Source organism: Armigeres subalbatus, chromosome 1 (assembly GCF_024139115.2).
Source record: "Armigeres subalbatus isolate Guangzhou_Male chromosome 1, GZ_Asu_2, whole genome shotgun sequence".
Taxonomy (NCBI): domain Eukaryota; kingdom Metazoa; phylum Arthropoda; class Insecta; order Diptera; family Culicidae; genus Armigeres; species Armigeres subalbatus.
In genome coordinates, this window is record NC_085139.1 from 235,156,961 (window position 1) to 235,173,641 (window position 16,681).

The window sequence follows — 16,681 nt, forward strand, 5'->3', positions numbered from 1 at the left end:
TAAGTGTACAAAGTTTGTTGAGGTCAAATTCACCGAGTAAATTGACCTTGTTGACCTAAAAAATTTTGGTGGTCTGATGCTTGTCCATGTCTTAAAAAATTTTGTTGCGGAGATGCCATTTGCTGCGGGTTGCAAATTTTGCTGCTGGCCAGGAAACTGTGGTACATGAATTATGTATTTCGGTACATCAAAGGTTTTTTTTTAAACACAACTTAACTCTACAACGGTCAAAACAGAACTGGGATTTATTAGTTTACTGGGGTATTACAAAGGCCTGTCAGTCCCTGCGCTAAACCCTAACAACTTTGCCAAGGTGGCATTCCTACCCGTTGGCGACTCTGGGATGAAACGCGATCCTACTGCTGACTCCGCGCCTCGTGTGGTCGTCTCCGGTGTATGATGGTCTGTATCGTTGTTAACTCATGTACCCCAGGAATAAAGTTATTATTATTTTGGTTATCGGGTTGCACTCGCCTCGATTATATGAAAATAAAGTCATCGCTTTGCATCCGGTGCTCGAGTTCCGCGTCTTGAGCCACTGATGGCACTTCAACATATTCATCGTTGTTTTGAGATGGATCATGTTTATAATAGTATGTCTCGTCGAAATAAGGTTCACCATAGTAATGCTCTTCATAGATGGCGGGTTGTTCTTACATATGGAAGTTTTGCCTATATGGGGACTTTGAAGTATTTGCTTGACCGTGCGGGTTGTCGTATTCCAGCCGAAAACGGCTAAATGGAATCCGCTTTTGAATAGCGGTGCGACACTTCGTCTCTAAATTCGACAACAAACTGACGGTGCAGTCCTTGCCGTCGCTACTCAATCTCATGACCACACCACTGACACCACTACCATCACGTCCGGCGTCGGCATCGATGCGCTAGCATTGCAGTTCCCTGCCGCGCAACCTCTCGCAGCCTCTCATAAGCCAACGATTCATTTTCTCTCGCATAAACGAAGGAGAGCTCGGATTATTGGTTATTTTGAACGGTAAATTGGGGCTCATGGAACATAGCTTCATTAAATTGGAATGACTGCTTCCTAATATTTTACATGCTATCCGCAACCACAGAATCACATTATATGATTGAATCTAAAAATAGTGATTATAAACTAAAATCGTTCGCCATCAACTATGAATACTACACGGGTGTCGACTGAATTCAGTTAAATTTTGTGATTTTTGATGCGGTGCTGAAGGATTCTTTTGCGAACTCACTTCTGGGGCGAAATGACGGTTTGCCTCATAATTTGGCCTTACTGTTGATTTTCTGGTGATCTAAAGTATGATTGCTATAGTTGCTGTCTTCAGCGCAAAACCAAACGCTTTTTTCAGGGTTTTAGATTTTTTTGCTCTGATAATAGGGCATAGTAAAGGAAGTAGGCCTGCCACGAATACTTTTAATCCTATTCCCTAGAAACTTTTCTGGTTCGCCGATCTAATGTTGGGGTCCCTTTCGTTAAGGTTCAGCTGATTTACGAGAAGAGAAATTATGTGAGGTATTTTCTCGTATAATTTATATAGACGGTGTCAGTTTGTGCCTACTTGAATAAGTCTCTGATAAGAGAAACCTCCTCTCTCTTATCATGGTAGTGAGTAATCAAATAATGTTTGATTTCATCCCACTCCAACTCTGTACTGTATCGGCATCGCCAGCTATTTTTGGACGGCTAACTCGTATCCAAACGTCAAACATTGGGCAGCTTGTTGCCTGTTCCAGGATGGGCATTATCCTATCCACAGCTTTGAGAAAGTGTTATCCTCCACTGTATCTGAAGAAGGTGAATTTGGTCTTGGGACTCGACCTCCGCTAAAAAAAGTGTAGTTGCTCCTCATCGATGGCGACGAATCCCTGTTGTCTCGTTTCTGGCATTATTCACTGCACTGACTTGTCTAGTTATTGATTAGGAATATTTTGGAATTCAATTAAATATAAACTAAGTGTTCGGGTATGGGGAAGAGGAAGGAATCTCTTACCTATAAAGTAGTATGTATGATGTGCGGATGGGATTTGCTCTTCTAATTGCACTAAAACTTGCACTCACGACATTCGTTCGCGGTTCAAAAGAAGCGGTTTGAAACTTAGTTCCTCGGTTCTATTGGAGACTCTTGCCAATAATCTTACGATATTTACTCGCGGATGGTTGATGATGCAGATGCCTAAAAGTATACAAATGGAGGATAACCCCAAACTTGTGGTTGTTAGAACGAATGTCTGTTTCTGATAATTTGAAGCTTCTCTCGGTTCTCCATGTGCAGATTTCCCAACTCATTGATATCTATGGTTGCTTCGAAATCTGCTTGTTCGATTTTGTCTCCTTCCATCAACAGCAGTTTTTTGTTTTTTTGCAGACGGTCAGATCTGCATTTTCTACTATGACATGATTGTCTGTTAGTCTCGCAGCGTGGGTAAGGTTCTTGTAAATAGTGAAGATGGTTCTATACCGGACACTAAGAAACCGAGAAAAACCTATCCTACCGACTGCGCCAATTGAAGTCGGGGAGAACGGAAAGATGTGTTTGAAAAGAACTCACAACTACAAATGACTTTATTACTCAGTATTTCATGTGACAAAACCTATCTAGCCCTAAAAATCCTAACTAAGCATTCTATCTATGGTGATTGGGTGATCGGGTCTGAAGTCCGTTTGTCGTCGTTGCCGTCCGTGCTGCGTCAGCTGTCCGGATGATCCACGATGGTATTGTGTTCCGTTGCTGTTATCGTCTGCAGCTTTGTTCCATGGGAAAGGGTTTTGGAGTCGGGTGACGCTGTGTTGTTATCTTATTTAGTCAATAAAATGCTTCGCAAATACCTTCATTGCGGAGCCTTTTGAATATTTAGATGGTCTAATGGGTATCCCAATTCGAATAATTGTGGATTCATCTTTCTCTAACTCTGGAACATGTAGAATGTAGAGCAAGGTGTTTCGCTATTCGCCATTTTTTGGGGTAACAAAATTTAATGCTTCTTATGGTATGTCTAACTGGACTCCTTGATTGGTTAAAATGCTTTTGATAAGGAAAATTTCCTTACTGGATAACATCTTGCTATTTGCGACGTGCATCTTAGAGAAAACTATAGCTTCTAGAATACTTATCAGGATTTTGTTGAGTGTGTCTATTTTCAGGTCGGTGGTGACAATGTCGAGCTCATCGAGGATTATTTTGTTGATTTGTTTGTTTTTCAATAATTTGGTTGGTTGTCCCATCGTTTGTGCGATGACGGTTCAATTTGTAAGAAGTTGGAATATAAATCTCGTATTTTGTATTTGCTAATTTCGATAAGTGCATCATTCGTTTATGGTATGCTAAATAAGTAAGCTGGTTAATAGTGAACTCTGTCTCTGTTAGATTAATCGGATGTAGTATGCGAATATTTCCAGTTTGAATACGACAAGGGTTCCCTTTATGCATAATTAGTAGATCTTTATGAAGGTTCCTAATGGTTAGTTCATGGCATGAGATTTCCAAAAGTAGAAAGATGGTTCCAAAATAACGGAAAAGTATCTGTAATCAGAAATTAAAAAGATAAAGTTTTTAGTCTTTTAATTTTGTTGCTAAGACGCTTAATGTTTCTATCAGTGACGGGAAATATTATTCCGATGTCATGGGACTAATTTGCTAATAACTTTCTTCACACATTATTTACAGTTATGTTTTTCCAGAAGAGATCGACTATGATGGTGATATTTGAGGTTATGGCTTTCAGTCTTCTTATGCTCAAAAACGGGTTTTTACGTTTCTACGTTTTAAAAACGTAAAACCCGTTTTTGCGCATAAGAAGACTGAAAGCCACTCAAATTTTATGTTTTTCATATAATCATGTAGCCATCAAAGGACCCTATAACTTTTTCTAATAGGTCATTTCTCTAAATTTGATATTGGCGGTGTGAGAGCCGAATTAGTGTGACATTAATGTCGCTTAATTTCGCTCTCATGGCTTAGACTTTGTATTTAGAACAATGATCTGCTCGACAAAGTTCTAGGATATTTTAACCATTAAAGGTTAATTGAAAAATTCGAATTGTTAATAACGACTAAAATAACGGAACATTTTATTTTTTATGGAAAATTCTTCTTTTATAATTGCAATTTTTGCTTTTAAAAGTGCTTATTTATTTTTGTTTTGTGGAAAATTCTTAATTGTTTATGGAAATTTTATATTTATTTATTGCTCATACCCTGATTTCTTTATTGGCAATTTCCTAATTGTTTATGTAAAATTTCTAATTTTTAATGGAAATTTTATTTTGCTGCCGTTAATAACTTCTGAAAAAAGTTATGTATTAGCAAATTAGTAATTGCAATCCCACAACATTTGTTTGACCTTTCCCGTCACTGGTTTCTATTGTTCTTGAATATCCTTTCTCTTACTTAGGCTGACCATACGTACCGTATTTAACGGGAAAGTCCTGTTTTTAAGACCTTTTTGTGTTGTCCCGGCGTCATCTAGAAAAACCTCAATTTGTCCCGTTTTTTCATTGATTCTTCCAAAGAGCTCCAAAATATTATTCAAACAAATTTAATATTTTAGGCAAGAATCTAAAACCAAATACAAAGAAAGTGGACGAAACCCATCAAAAAAGTGTGCGATGTTATGTTATTAGTGTTGCTTTTAAAATAATGCTATCTATGCCGTTATGTATTCTGCAGGGGTCGACTTTTCTTAAGGTTTTTAACAGTTGACAATAGGTGACAACGGGAGATTTTATCATACAGTTTCATTTCAATGATTTTTCTGCTTATTCCGAAGGCATTAAAATTTGGCCAATTTCATCAGTGGAAGCTTGTCTGCAAATTTTGCTTTCGTATGTGTGGACGGGATTAATAGGATTCCGTTGTAGAAAATTAGAATTTCGATCTGATTTAAAATACAATACGGCGGAGGTCTCCGAGAGTCCGGGCTGTAAACCAGCCCATAAATTAGCCAGGATTTGTTTTACTTTTCGCAAAGCACATGGGAACAAAATCAATGGACAAGATTTCTGAGGTGTGGTTGGATCAAAAAGCACTGTAAATTGATTAGATTTGATATTTATTCACATGCGCCAACCATATTCATGGAAATAATTAAAATTACATTCTATTAATGTTTTTTCCTTGTTGAGATTCTTGTTATTCTTATCCGCGGATTTTCCCTCATTTATATTCATGAAAGAACGTTTTAGCCGAGGTTTCAGCACGGGAAATAAATAATACCACCATATTGCTCTTTTCGCATTTGTCTTTTGACATTTTTTCTTTCAATTATTTTTTTCTTATCTCTCTAATGCCGAGACCGGCTCCAGGTAGGGTACTTTGACTATTTTTTTGTTATTTTCAATGGTTCAGAATTGGAAAAGTTTTTGATATTGGTCAGTAATAATATCCTTAATGCATGTTTAAGAATGGATTGAAATAATTTTTATTATTGAGAAATGCGTAATTTTTGTTCCTTTGCGTTTTCTCCGCACCCCTTTGAGGAGTAAAGTACTTGTAGTTTAGTATTTTTCAACTAACTTAATACAATAGAATGTTATGGTGGTGAATGATTCACTCTAAGAATGTTCTCTAACTTTTAGAAATTTAATGAAAATGAAGCCCATGAATGATCTGGTCAGCCTAGAGTCATTCGCGTTCGTTTTAGTTGCCCTGGCTTGTGGGTTAGTGCGTATATTAGGGTCGATAAGTGAAAGAAAACAGTATTTGTCAATTATGAATATATGAACTCTTTCTTTCGGTTTGTCAGTAATTGGCCTAGGAGATATTAAACGGTTTTCTTTCATATTTATGAGTGTTACAGATTTCGCAAGAATTTACATATTTTCTGATTTTCGCGTAAATATTTGTGAAGAAGAATGCTTTCTGACTTTTGCTTCCGTTTCTGCGATGCCGCGGTGCACTCTTCTGTGTTTATTTATTAAAATCTGATTCTGCCTATTCGCATTTTGCACGTCCTCAATTATAACTGTTGTAAACACAAAGTGACCAGTTTGACTGAAATTTTCTTTGACGGCGCCATAAGGGCTGTCTGTTTACCGTTATGGAATGTTTTCAGTAAGTGTGTAACTTCTGCTTTTGTAAATTTATTTAGGGAAATTTTGGTTCTGCGGAAATTTTGGAAAAGAGATTCTTGAATAGGTAATAGTGTCGAGACGAGAGGTTTTGAATATTAGTTGATTTCGGTAGTAATTCAAGGGGCTATCGGAAAAGTGGATAAAGTAATCAGCCGAGTCTTTAGCGGAGTGAATTGTTTGGGAGTTAAATGATTAGGGTGGATTGCTAGCAGTGGATTCTGCTTCATCTTCCTTATCTTCGGAACCTGAAAATAGGGTTTCATATTATTATCCGCTTCGTTTATGTTTGTAGTTTTCTAACGGCCATAACGGCCCATAAGGCGTAGCCAGATGCATCCTTTGTTAAAATAAAAGGTAGCTCAAATTGTGAGTATGCTAGTATTTGGTCTGTAGAAGTGATCTTCATGTTGAGTGTTGATTGCATTAATGTATGCAACATCTTTGACATCTACTGTTGAATTTTTGTTTTTGGATACTTAGATATTTGTCGAGTAATTTCTTAAAAATCTTGGATGAAGCGCCTGTAATATCCAACCAACCCTAGAAATTGTTTTATTTCTTTTTGGTTTTTCGGCATCGGCCAATGAATAATCTTTTCTTTGCTGTGTTGTTCAAGGCCATCGTGGGAAAGAAATTTCTTGGCGGTGATTAGCTGATGATGCGGCTGCTGGGGATATTTCTCCTGGCTAGGGTGACTGCTTCCTCTATGATTTCTAGTTGAGTCAAATCCATCTAAAGTCCCTGCAGTAAAGTTTCCCTGATATTTAATCAAAGAATTGAGTTTTTCAGTAATGTTTTTGAGTCTATGTTGATTCTAATTTGCCTGTCGTTTTGATCAATCAAGGAATTCGTTGTCGCTTTAAAATTTTTAAATCTTCCGCGACAGGACTTCCTGAAATATACTTCCATGCTTTCCCTAGAGCTTCCCAACGTCTATTTCTGTTCATGGGCCTAACCTTTGATATAATAGAGTGCAGTCTATGAAGCTTAATTTTCAGAATATTACTAAGCGGTTTGTCTTTGTTGATAGCATTCTGCGTCACGTCATCGATTTCCGCTATGTAATCTCTTAATTGTTTATGGGATGAACTATTCGTAGGTAACTATTGCTTATTCTTGCTTCTCCAAGGAGTATGATGGCGACTGGGTTACGGTTTAGGTCATGTACTCTTATGTCGGTCCAGGTTGTTTGAATCAAGATACATAGTCTGAAATCAGATAGAGGAAGTAAACTTCGATGGTTTTTTGATATGTTTTTTATGTATTTTGATATTTGTTGTGTCCGTAATCGTCTTTTTGTGTTGTTCTTGAATGTCTATCGTCCTGTATCTGTCGTGATATGGAGACGGCTTGGCTTTTGTTTCAACTAAAATTTCTTGAGCCCTGATATGTTCGTACTCTTTGGGTCCCGTAACTTGTCTTGCATTGTGTTTCCTAACTTCCTGTGAAATATTATCTCTAGCCGTCATAATTACTCTTTGTTTCGTTAAATTTATGTCGTCCAGATTTAGAGAGGTCGCGTTGCCAAAAATTATCTGTCGGGGAGTGAGCTGTGTAGTGGAGTGTTTACTGTCGTTGTATATGGCTGTGATCAGAGATAATCCCTGATAGAGTGTTAGTTCGTCCACCTTTTCTCCTGTTTGCCATATACATTTCCAAAGCGTGTCGTGGAACCTCTCGATTATGCCATTACTGTTGCTACTACTAGCATAGTGAATGGCAACACCGTGTGTTTCAAAAAGCTCTAAAATTTTGACTTCTAAATGAAGTTGCTTGATCACATGTGATCAATTTTGGTATGCCGAACGTTTTGAAGTATTCCGTGAGGGTTTCAATTAGTTCTTCCGATGTTTCATTGCAAATTTTATAAATCTGGGCGAACTTTGAGAAAGAGTCGACAAGTGTTAGAAACTTTTCACCTTCTTTTACATAAACATCAATGAAGATATTTTCAAGTGGTTTTTCGTACAATCGTCTAGTAATTTCAATTTTGAAGGGTTTCCGCTCATATTTAGAGAATTTGCAATCATCGCAATTTTTCGCGAATCTTTTAATTTTCTGAATCATTCCGGGAAAGAACACTGACTTTTGGACCTCTTCATAGGTGAGTTTCCAACTCCTATGATTGAAATTATGGCTCCTTTTTATGAAGTCGTTTTGTTCGTTCTCGGAAACGTGGTCGGGCAGTTTTAGGTTTGAAAAATGGATTTTTATGTTAGGATTGAAATGGTTTTTCAGGATCTGTTTACAGGAAAGCATTACATTAAGAGGGGCGAATATTCCGTTTCTAATGCCTGGGACAAGGCAATCCTTGAGGATCCTGAGCAAGTCCTCTCCCGTATATTCGGCTTGGTGGAAGACATGGCGAGTGTAACCTGGAAATATACATACGTGAATATGTGGACTTTTGCTATTGTCATCTGAGACCTTAAGGATTATCTGTAGCTTGAAAGTATTTATGATTTCGGGATCGTATGAAGCATGGTTTTCGTAGCAATCGTTCTTCAGAACGGTATGAATATTCAACTCAACACGAGGAATCCTTGAGAGACCGTCCGCTACCACATTCTGTTTTCCACGTTTGTATACTAATTTAAAATCGAATTGTTCGAGATACAGTCTTTGTCTCGTAACCCGTCCGGTTGCATCCGTCAATTTTAATTCTTTTGTCAGTGGTTCGTGGTCCGTATAAATAGTAAAAGGTCTTCCATATAAGTAGGGTCGAAAAGTTTTAGCAGAGAAATAAATGGCAAGTAACTCTTTTGATGTGGCTGAGTATTTTTCTTCGGCTGTCGATAAGGTTCTAGATAGGTATGCTATAGGTTTTTCCTTTCCTTCCATTATTTGAGAAAGTACTCCTCCTATGGCCACATTGGAAGCATCCGTAGTCAGAAGAAACGGTTGATTGAAATCGGGATACACCAGTTGTAAATTAGAAGTCATGATCGATTTTAATTCTGCAAACACCTTTTCATATGCATCGTCTAATACTTTTTCCTTAGATTTTCCTCTGAGTTTCGAAGTCATGGGTTTCGCAGCGTGTGCGAAACGGGGAATATACCTTCTATAGTACCCTACGGTTCCTAGAAATGATTTTAATTGTTTTACAGTTCTAGGTAGAGCCCATTTATGAATTGCTTCCACCTTTTTTGGATTAGGTTTAACACCTTCGGTGGTCACAACGTGACCGAGGAACTCTACCTCCTTTCTCAGAAATTCTGATTTGTCACTCTGGACCTTCAGGTTTGAGTTTCTAACCTTCCGAATATCTTGAAGATGTTCTTCTAGAGATCTAGAGAAAATTATGATGTCGTCCATATAGACGAAACATCTTATATTCAGGTGCTTTCGCAGCACTGAGTCCATCAGTCTTTGGAAGGTAGCGGGCGCATTTTTCAACCCGAACGGCATTCGAACAAATTCGAATTTACCTCCATCGACATTAAAGGCGGTCTTTGGGATATCCTTAGGATCGATCTCGATTTGGTGGAAACCACTTGCGAGATCCAAAACGGTGAAATATTGAGCTTTACCTAATCTATCAAGTATTTCACTCACTTCGGGTATAGGATATTTGTCTGCAGGAGTCTTTTCATTAAGCTTCCTGTAGTCAACGACAATTCTATATTTTTGTTTTCCAGAATTGTCCATTTTCTTGGGCACTATCCAGATAGGAGATGTCCAAGAAGAACAAGATTCTCTAATTATTCCTGTTTCTAGGAGTTTCTGAATCTGTTCTGACACGACTTCTCTTAGATGGTAAGGATATTTGTATGTTTTTTTGTGTACAGGATTCTCATCGGTGGTGGATATTTTGTGCTTCACTTCGTGTGTGAAGGTCAATTTGTTACTTTTATGAAAAAATACATCTCGGAATGGTTGCAAAGTACTGATTAGCCTTGATTTTTCCTCCTTGTTAAGGTGATCACTGAGGAAATTAAGTTTTTTAGGTTTTTTCTTGCTCTCAACAAGATCATCGTTGTTGAATGGGCCTAGTTTCTCTGATTCTAAATTTAGATCGGCATGAAAGGTGTACCAGAGCTCTATTCTCACGAGCTTCATAAAACCCTGGTTTCAAAACAACTTGAGGGGATAAGTTTATCTCCTCTTCTACTAAGAAGGTACGGTTTTTAGTAGTGCAAAGGTGTCCGAAAGAGTTTTTTTGGATGTTGAAGTTTACCGATGAAGGATAATATCTGGAGAAATCAAATGTTTTATTTCCAATTTTCAAATTATGGTGCTTTGTATCAACAACAACATTCATCTTGGCTAAATTCTCATACCCAATGAGGCCATCGAAAAATTTGTGAAATTTGAAAACGAAATATGGGAGTTTTTCAGGATAAGCATCGGGCAAAAGGTTTGTGTGAACCATCTTATCGATATAAAATTTTCCGTTTTTATTTGTCACTACTGATGGGTTTGCTACAGATTTGGCCTTTTTGACGTGGTCGGGGTTTATATAAGATTTATTCGCTCCCGTATCTACAAGGAAGTTCAAAATTCCTTTAGTTGTTGGAACGCGAATATATGGGATGAAATTTAAGTTTGGTTCAGCCTGCCCTTGGCAGTCTGAAAATTTATCTCTTCGTCAGAAATTTCCAAGTCGTCGACCTCCTCCTCTGGATTAATAACTTCCGGTTCTTCTGCTTCCTCTACTTCAATATTATGAGCCTCAGCTCTCACTCGCTGTACATATGGTTGTTTTTTAAACGGCGTGTCATGATTATTTTGTTTATAGTTGGTGTTAGGTGTCGCACCCGGTCGCGGCCTAAAGTCGCTATTGTTATTATTTTTATCAGAGCCGGTATACTTGCTTCTAAACGGGTGGCTCTGATGTGTATGCGTCTGCGGTTTATGCTTAACCCGCGATTCTGCATTTTGGTTGAGGAGCACCGCCTGGTGTGCCTCTTCTAAGTTTTTGGGTTTCGAGTTCCTGATTATGGATGATGATCTTGGATATTATCCAAGTATCTGGCCTATAATTTCATGGCCAGAGAGTGGTTTTGTTTGGAGATTTGCTTTAAGTTTGATATTTACTTCACGCATATCGTTATAAAAACGGGTGTGTGATTTGTCTCCCTTCCGTGTGTGGAAAAGGGTAGAGAGGTTAGTGATGAAATCCTTTTCATCACCGTAATGTTCGACGAGGATCCTCTTGATCCCGTCTATAGTGTTAGGGTTGCCATTTGCGCATAGTAATGTGCGGGCTTCCCCTTTCACCTTATTTTTGATGGCTCTAATGTAGAGGCTGCTAAGTGAATAACCCCCGTTTGAGGTTTTTACTTTATAATCATTATACAGGTCATCGACCTCTTCCAGCCAAGCTGAAAGTTCTTTCTTGTTGCCCGTGAATTCGGACAAATACTTGAACGGGTCAGGGAGCCGAAATGCGTCCCCGCCCTGTGCCTGTGTAGGCGGCACAATCTGTGCCCTAAGCCCCGCTAGCTCATCTCTCAACGCGTCAATCTCTGACTGTTGCGAGTTATCGGGCTGAGACGATACCTGTCTCTTAAGCTCATGCACTAGTGCCTTGAGCTGCTCAATCTCGTCTGAATGGCGTGTGTTTGGCATGGTTTGTAAAAGCGTGTAACGGTGTAAGAAATTGAGTTGTACTTACAGTTTATTAATGACCATTTAAAGATGCGTTGTGCGGCGGACAGCAATCGTTCGTCCTTTGTTTCCGTTGCTGGATTTTTCTGGAGCGGTTGATGCAATCACTATTTTAACACCTCACTCGCGGATCCCACTTCTGATACCAGTTAGGGATCTTGGATACCGTTTAGCATTTAAAAAAACTAATTTTAATATACCGAAACACTTTATTAACGTAAGACCACTACACTACACACTGCTTAATGAACAAGTAAAGAGAACGAGCCACGCTGGCTTTCGAGTTTTATAGCCTAATTCTGCCTACCTAGCACATTCCTACCCCTAGCTTCTGATTGGTGCATCGCGTGGCGTGATGCACCCCGTTGATTCCATAACGGTGACTTCTATCTTCTTACTCCTAATTTCTCATTTTTCAAAAGACAACCAAATGACCTATTCGGCCAAACGTCTTATTCGCCCGAATGTCCTATTCGGCCAAATAACCCTTCAGGCTTAATTACCCTTTCGGCCAAATGACTATTTCGGTCAAACGACCTTTTCGGCCAAACTACCTTTCGGCCAAACGACCTTTTCGGCCAAATGCCCCTTTCGGCCAAATGAGCCTTTCGAGCAAATGACCCTTTCGGCCTAATGACTCTTTCGACCAAATGACCCTTTCGGCCAAATGACCCTTTAGGTCTAATTACCCTTTCGGCCAAACGACCCTTCCGGGCAAATGACCCTTTCGATCAAATGACCCTTTCGGCCAAATGACCCTTTCCGCCTAATGGTCTGTTCGGGCAAATTATATATTCGGTGGTCTAGTGGCATTCGGCCAAATGGCTTTCGGCCAAATGACCCTTACCCCTTGTCGAGTTGTATTCTCATATTAAAATCGGACAGACATTTCAAAACTAGATTGAGGTTTTCTAATTAATTTCCCAATTTGTATCCGACAATAATTATATCATCTAAATACACGTAACATTTTCTCCCCACATAGTCTCCAAGAATATCATTCATTGTTCTTTGAAACGTAGCAGGGCATTTTTTTAAACCGAAGTGCATTCTGGTGAATTCAAAATGTATTTTTTTCTGTTGAAAAGGCGGTTTATTCAACATGCTTCGGGTTCATAGCTAGGGTAAGTGAGTATTTTGGACCACCAGTTCGATAGCTCATATTGCAAATTCCTCTTGGTGGTCCAAAATGCATCCTTTAACCTATTTGGTGAAACCCAGATTTCAGATATATGGTCGTAAAATAGACTTATTTTCCTAGGGTCAAGGATTTTCCTCGACTGATTTCCAATAATCGATTGCTTTTGCCTGATGCGACTATTTTTTTTTTGAACTTCCCATATTGGTGAGGAAAAGGGGCTTTTTGATGGTCTAATGATACCATTGCCAAGCATCTCTTGGATTTGTTCTTCTATATCTTTTTTGAAGTGGTGGGGGTAGCGATAATTTTTAGTATAAATGGGCGTGTCGTTCGTTTTTAAGATTTTATGCTTTGTTGCCTTCAGCCTACAGGTTAATTTCTCCCCTTTTTCTGAATTACTTGATTTTTTACAAAGCAGACGGATCAATTCAGATTTTTCCAATTTCGATAAGTGATTCGTTCTGATTAGAGACTCTAAATCGTACTAGGATGTTTTCTGTGGATTTTTCATAGGGCATGGAGAAATTGTTTCAAAGTTGTTCACCGTTAGGGAGATTGTTGACAAATTTGAGAACTCTTTTAAGTTAGTAATAATATTGATAGTGGATTTGTTATTTGTGGCGCTGTACAATCCAGGTTGTGGTTTGCTAATTCTTGGAGAGAGGGAACAAGCCAATCAACATTATTTGATGTTTTTATTGTAACAATATGACTCTGAAAAATGTTCAATGGGTAGCATTTTGAAAATGAAAACTGTTTGTTATTAAGCGTGATTGTTCCATTAACGTAATCTTTTTGTGTTTTTAGTTTTCATAAGGACTCCGAACATAAAAGACATTCAAAATAAAGATGAAAGTTGAGCACATAAAATGTAAGAGGTTTACACAATCCATTGATAAAGTCGATTTTACGTTTTTCGCTAACCTGTCGAGTACCTTGAACGTTTTTTACGGGTGTATCTGTTTGAGAGTTTCATCTAAGATTCCGGGAGAGATAATATTCTTGTTCGCACCAGTGTCGATCAACATTTTTATTCGTTGTTTCGTTTTCGGGTGCCACAATTTCAAGTAAGGTAGGAAATTCAGGTTGTTATGTTGTTTCTTGCAATTATTTGACAATTTAGATCGAGTTCTTCGGATGATTCTTCTTAAATAGGTTCTGTTTCATGATTGTTGTTAATTTTGACTTTATCGAAGTTGTTTCCATTGGTTCATCCTGTTGGTTTGGTTTTTGGAAGGTGTATGATGTTTCTTTATTTTTGTTGTTCTGATTTTGGTTTGGGTTTCCGTGAGTTGAAAGTTTTTGTTCAAAATTTCTGTTTCTGATTTTCTTTTCATTTCTGTCCTTATTTAGGTGTTGTCCTGATATGTCCTTAGATCTGAATTTACGGAGGAACGCATATGCGTCCTCCATGTCCTTTGGTCTCGCCGCTTGTGCGTAACCAAAGTACGGTTCGGATAGTCCAACTTCTTCTATAAAGTCATTTATGGTATTCCAATGTTCTCTATATTTTTGTTTATGTTTTGCCAAAGTTTTTATGTTTTGAACAATTTCTTTTATTCTTTGATAATATCGAAAAATTGTCATACCTTCTGTCATCTTACCGTGCCATAATTGGCTTTTACAAGTAGACAGCTCTTGGCGGTCGCAAAGAGCGTTGGTGAGGATTTCCTTGATATCCTTGGCCTTTCCGATAACTTTGTTTGACACCGCTGTCACGTACATCTTAAATTGAACGGTAGAAACATGTGGCTGAAGGGCGTTCAAGATTCCCTCAGCGGTAGATAACCAAGAACTTAACTGCTTTCTATTTCCATCGAAACGTTGGGATCATTTTAATCAGATCCGGAATTTTAAAAAGGTGATCAACGTTAAAGTGTTGTTGCTGTTGAAGCGTTGGAAGAGTTTGGTTACTTGAACTACTAGCAGTTTGAGAGTTTAGCTGAGTTTGCATTTGAGTAAAGAACGTATCGTGTTCGTTTTGTTTAGTGGCTAGACTTTCCATCATTTTTATGAGTGTTTCTAATTTACAACTAAATTCCTCCATATTCATACTTTCTCTCAAAGAAAGATCTTCTAGTGAAGGCGGGTTTGCTATGGGAATGTGTTCTAGATCTCCTGATTCTGTGGAGTCCAGACTTTCTTCTGACTGTAGAACTAAAACCGCAAGTAAGGTTTCATTCATTCTTGATGGAAAAAGTGCTATTTTCCGTGGTACAAACTTTGACTAAGTTTTCCTTTGTTCATGAGAATTCAAGGATGTAGGTAAATATTGAAGTTGAAAATGATTGATCGATCCACGAAAATTATTACGAACACTTGACATAATTTTTTACCGCGATCAAAAATTTGGTCATTTGACAGATAATTTAGGGAACATCCATAAAGTACGTCACGCAAAAATTGGCGATTTTCGAACCCCCCCCCCCCCTTTGTCCCACTTTTTGTATTAAACCTCTAAAATTTTTGTATGAGTCGTCACGCAGTTCGGAACCCCCCCTCCCCCCTAGGAGCGTGACGTACTTTGTGGATGGCCCCTTAAGGAAAATATGAGCCGTAGGTAAAGTGGGACAATTTAATGAAATAGTTCACTCGTCTCCTATACTTGTAACTTTCAAAACTGCTTCACAGGTTATCTATTTTAGTAAAATCCTTCTGAAATATCCGAAAGTAATAAAACTTGGATTTCAACCTAGTCAAACCCCTGTCACCGTTAAAATCGCTTTATCATGCTCCATATTCAGTCACAACCCTTTGAAAAAGATTCAAATCATATTCTAAACCTTATAATGAAAACCAACAGTAACAAAATACTTCTAAACCCCAGCAATAAGGGACTGTAAACCAAAAGTGCCATCGAACTCGAAAGAATCGAAACCCAATCGTTAGGAAAACAATCGTATATCACAAGAAGTTGGCAGCCGAAACAAATGAGCTTGACATTAATATTCACATTAAGGAGATTAATCATAGAAATATTCTCAAAAACAAAAAAAACGAATTACCAGATGATAGGTATGAGATAAATTGTTATAAATAGCTTTGAAACCGATCAATTATAGGACAGTAAATTTTACTTGATTAATTTTAGTTCAATAAAAGTTATTGAAAAAATGGAAAAATGAAAAACACTGATACTGTTTTCCTCACAATTATACTTTAGGAGCAACGTTGACTTAAATGCGAACATTCGTTGAAGCTTCTGTAGCTTGTTCAAATGGATTAGTGATTACCAAACATTTATCAACGTAAGTTAGTTTTTAGTACGTCGTCGTCATGTAAATACAAATGTTTTAACTCAAGCCTACTGGAACATTAACAACTCATAAGCAATCGCGTAGCTATTACCGTCGATTAAGGTCACTAATTATAAAACCACAAGTAAAACGTTGTAGCAATAACAAATGCATCACGAAACAATTCCAAACATACAGGTAAAGGAGAGCACTATACTACGTAGGTTCTGCGGTGGTGTCCAGTCGAGAACGAAGCGTTACGATATGATATAGAGCATATTTTTAGAAGAACTTAACCAAGGGAAACCGGAAACGTGTACATAGAGTCATATTTATTTATAAACTACCTACCACACAAGGATGGAATAAAGTTTAACCATTGAATCTAGAAAAATGGGGCCGTTTGTTTTACTTTTATCCGAAATGTCCTGTTCGATTATTTATTGGAACTCTATGAACTCTCCCAGAATTGCAAATTCTTCACTCATTAATCAACTTTAGTAGTATTTCCTGTGTATTTTTTTAGAAAACTATTGTTGACATGAGCGCATTCTAAATTTGGCAAAATTATATAAAATGTAATTATTGCCTTACCACCGTGTTTAAATAGCTCTCCGAATGGTAGTTGGT

The 16,681-nt window shown here is 38.0% G+C and overlaps 1 protein-coding gene across 8 annotated transcripts in view; it reads left to right on the forward strand.

The window, feature by feature from the left end:
* Nucleotides 1-16,439, forward strand: part of LOC134205901 (uncharacterized protein DDB_G0283357) — a 191,129-nt gene extending 174,690 nt beyond the window's left edge. For 7 of the 8 annotated variants that reach the window (XM_062681602.1, XM_062681599.1, XM_062681603.1 and 4 more), the window contains one exon: nucleotides 15,619-16,439. The gene's annotated coding sequence lies outside the window, so the exon portion shown is untranslated. The remainder of the gene's footprint in view (nucleotides 1-15,618) is intronic. The other variant, XM_062681598.1, reaches the window with a different exon arrangement.
* Nucleotides 16,440-16,681: the final 242 nt, after the last annotated feature.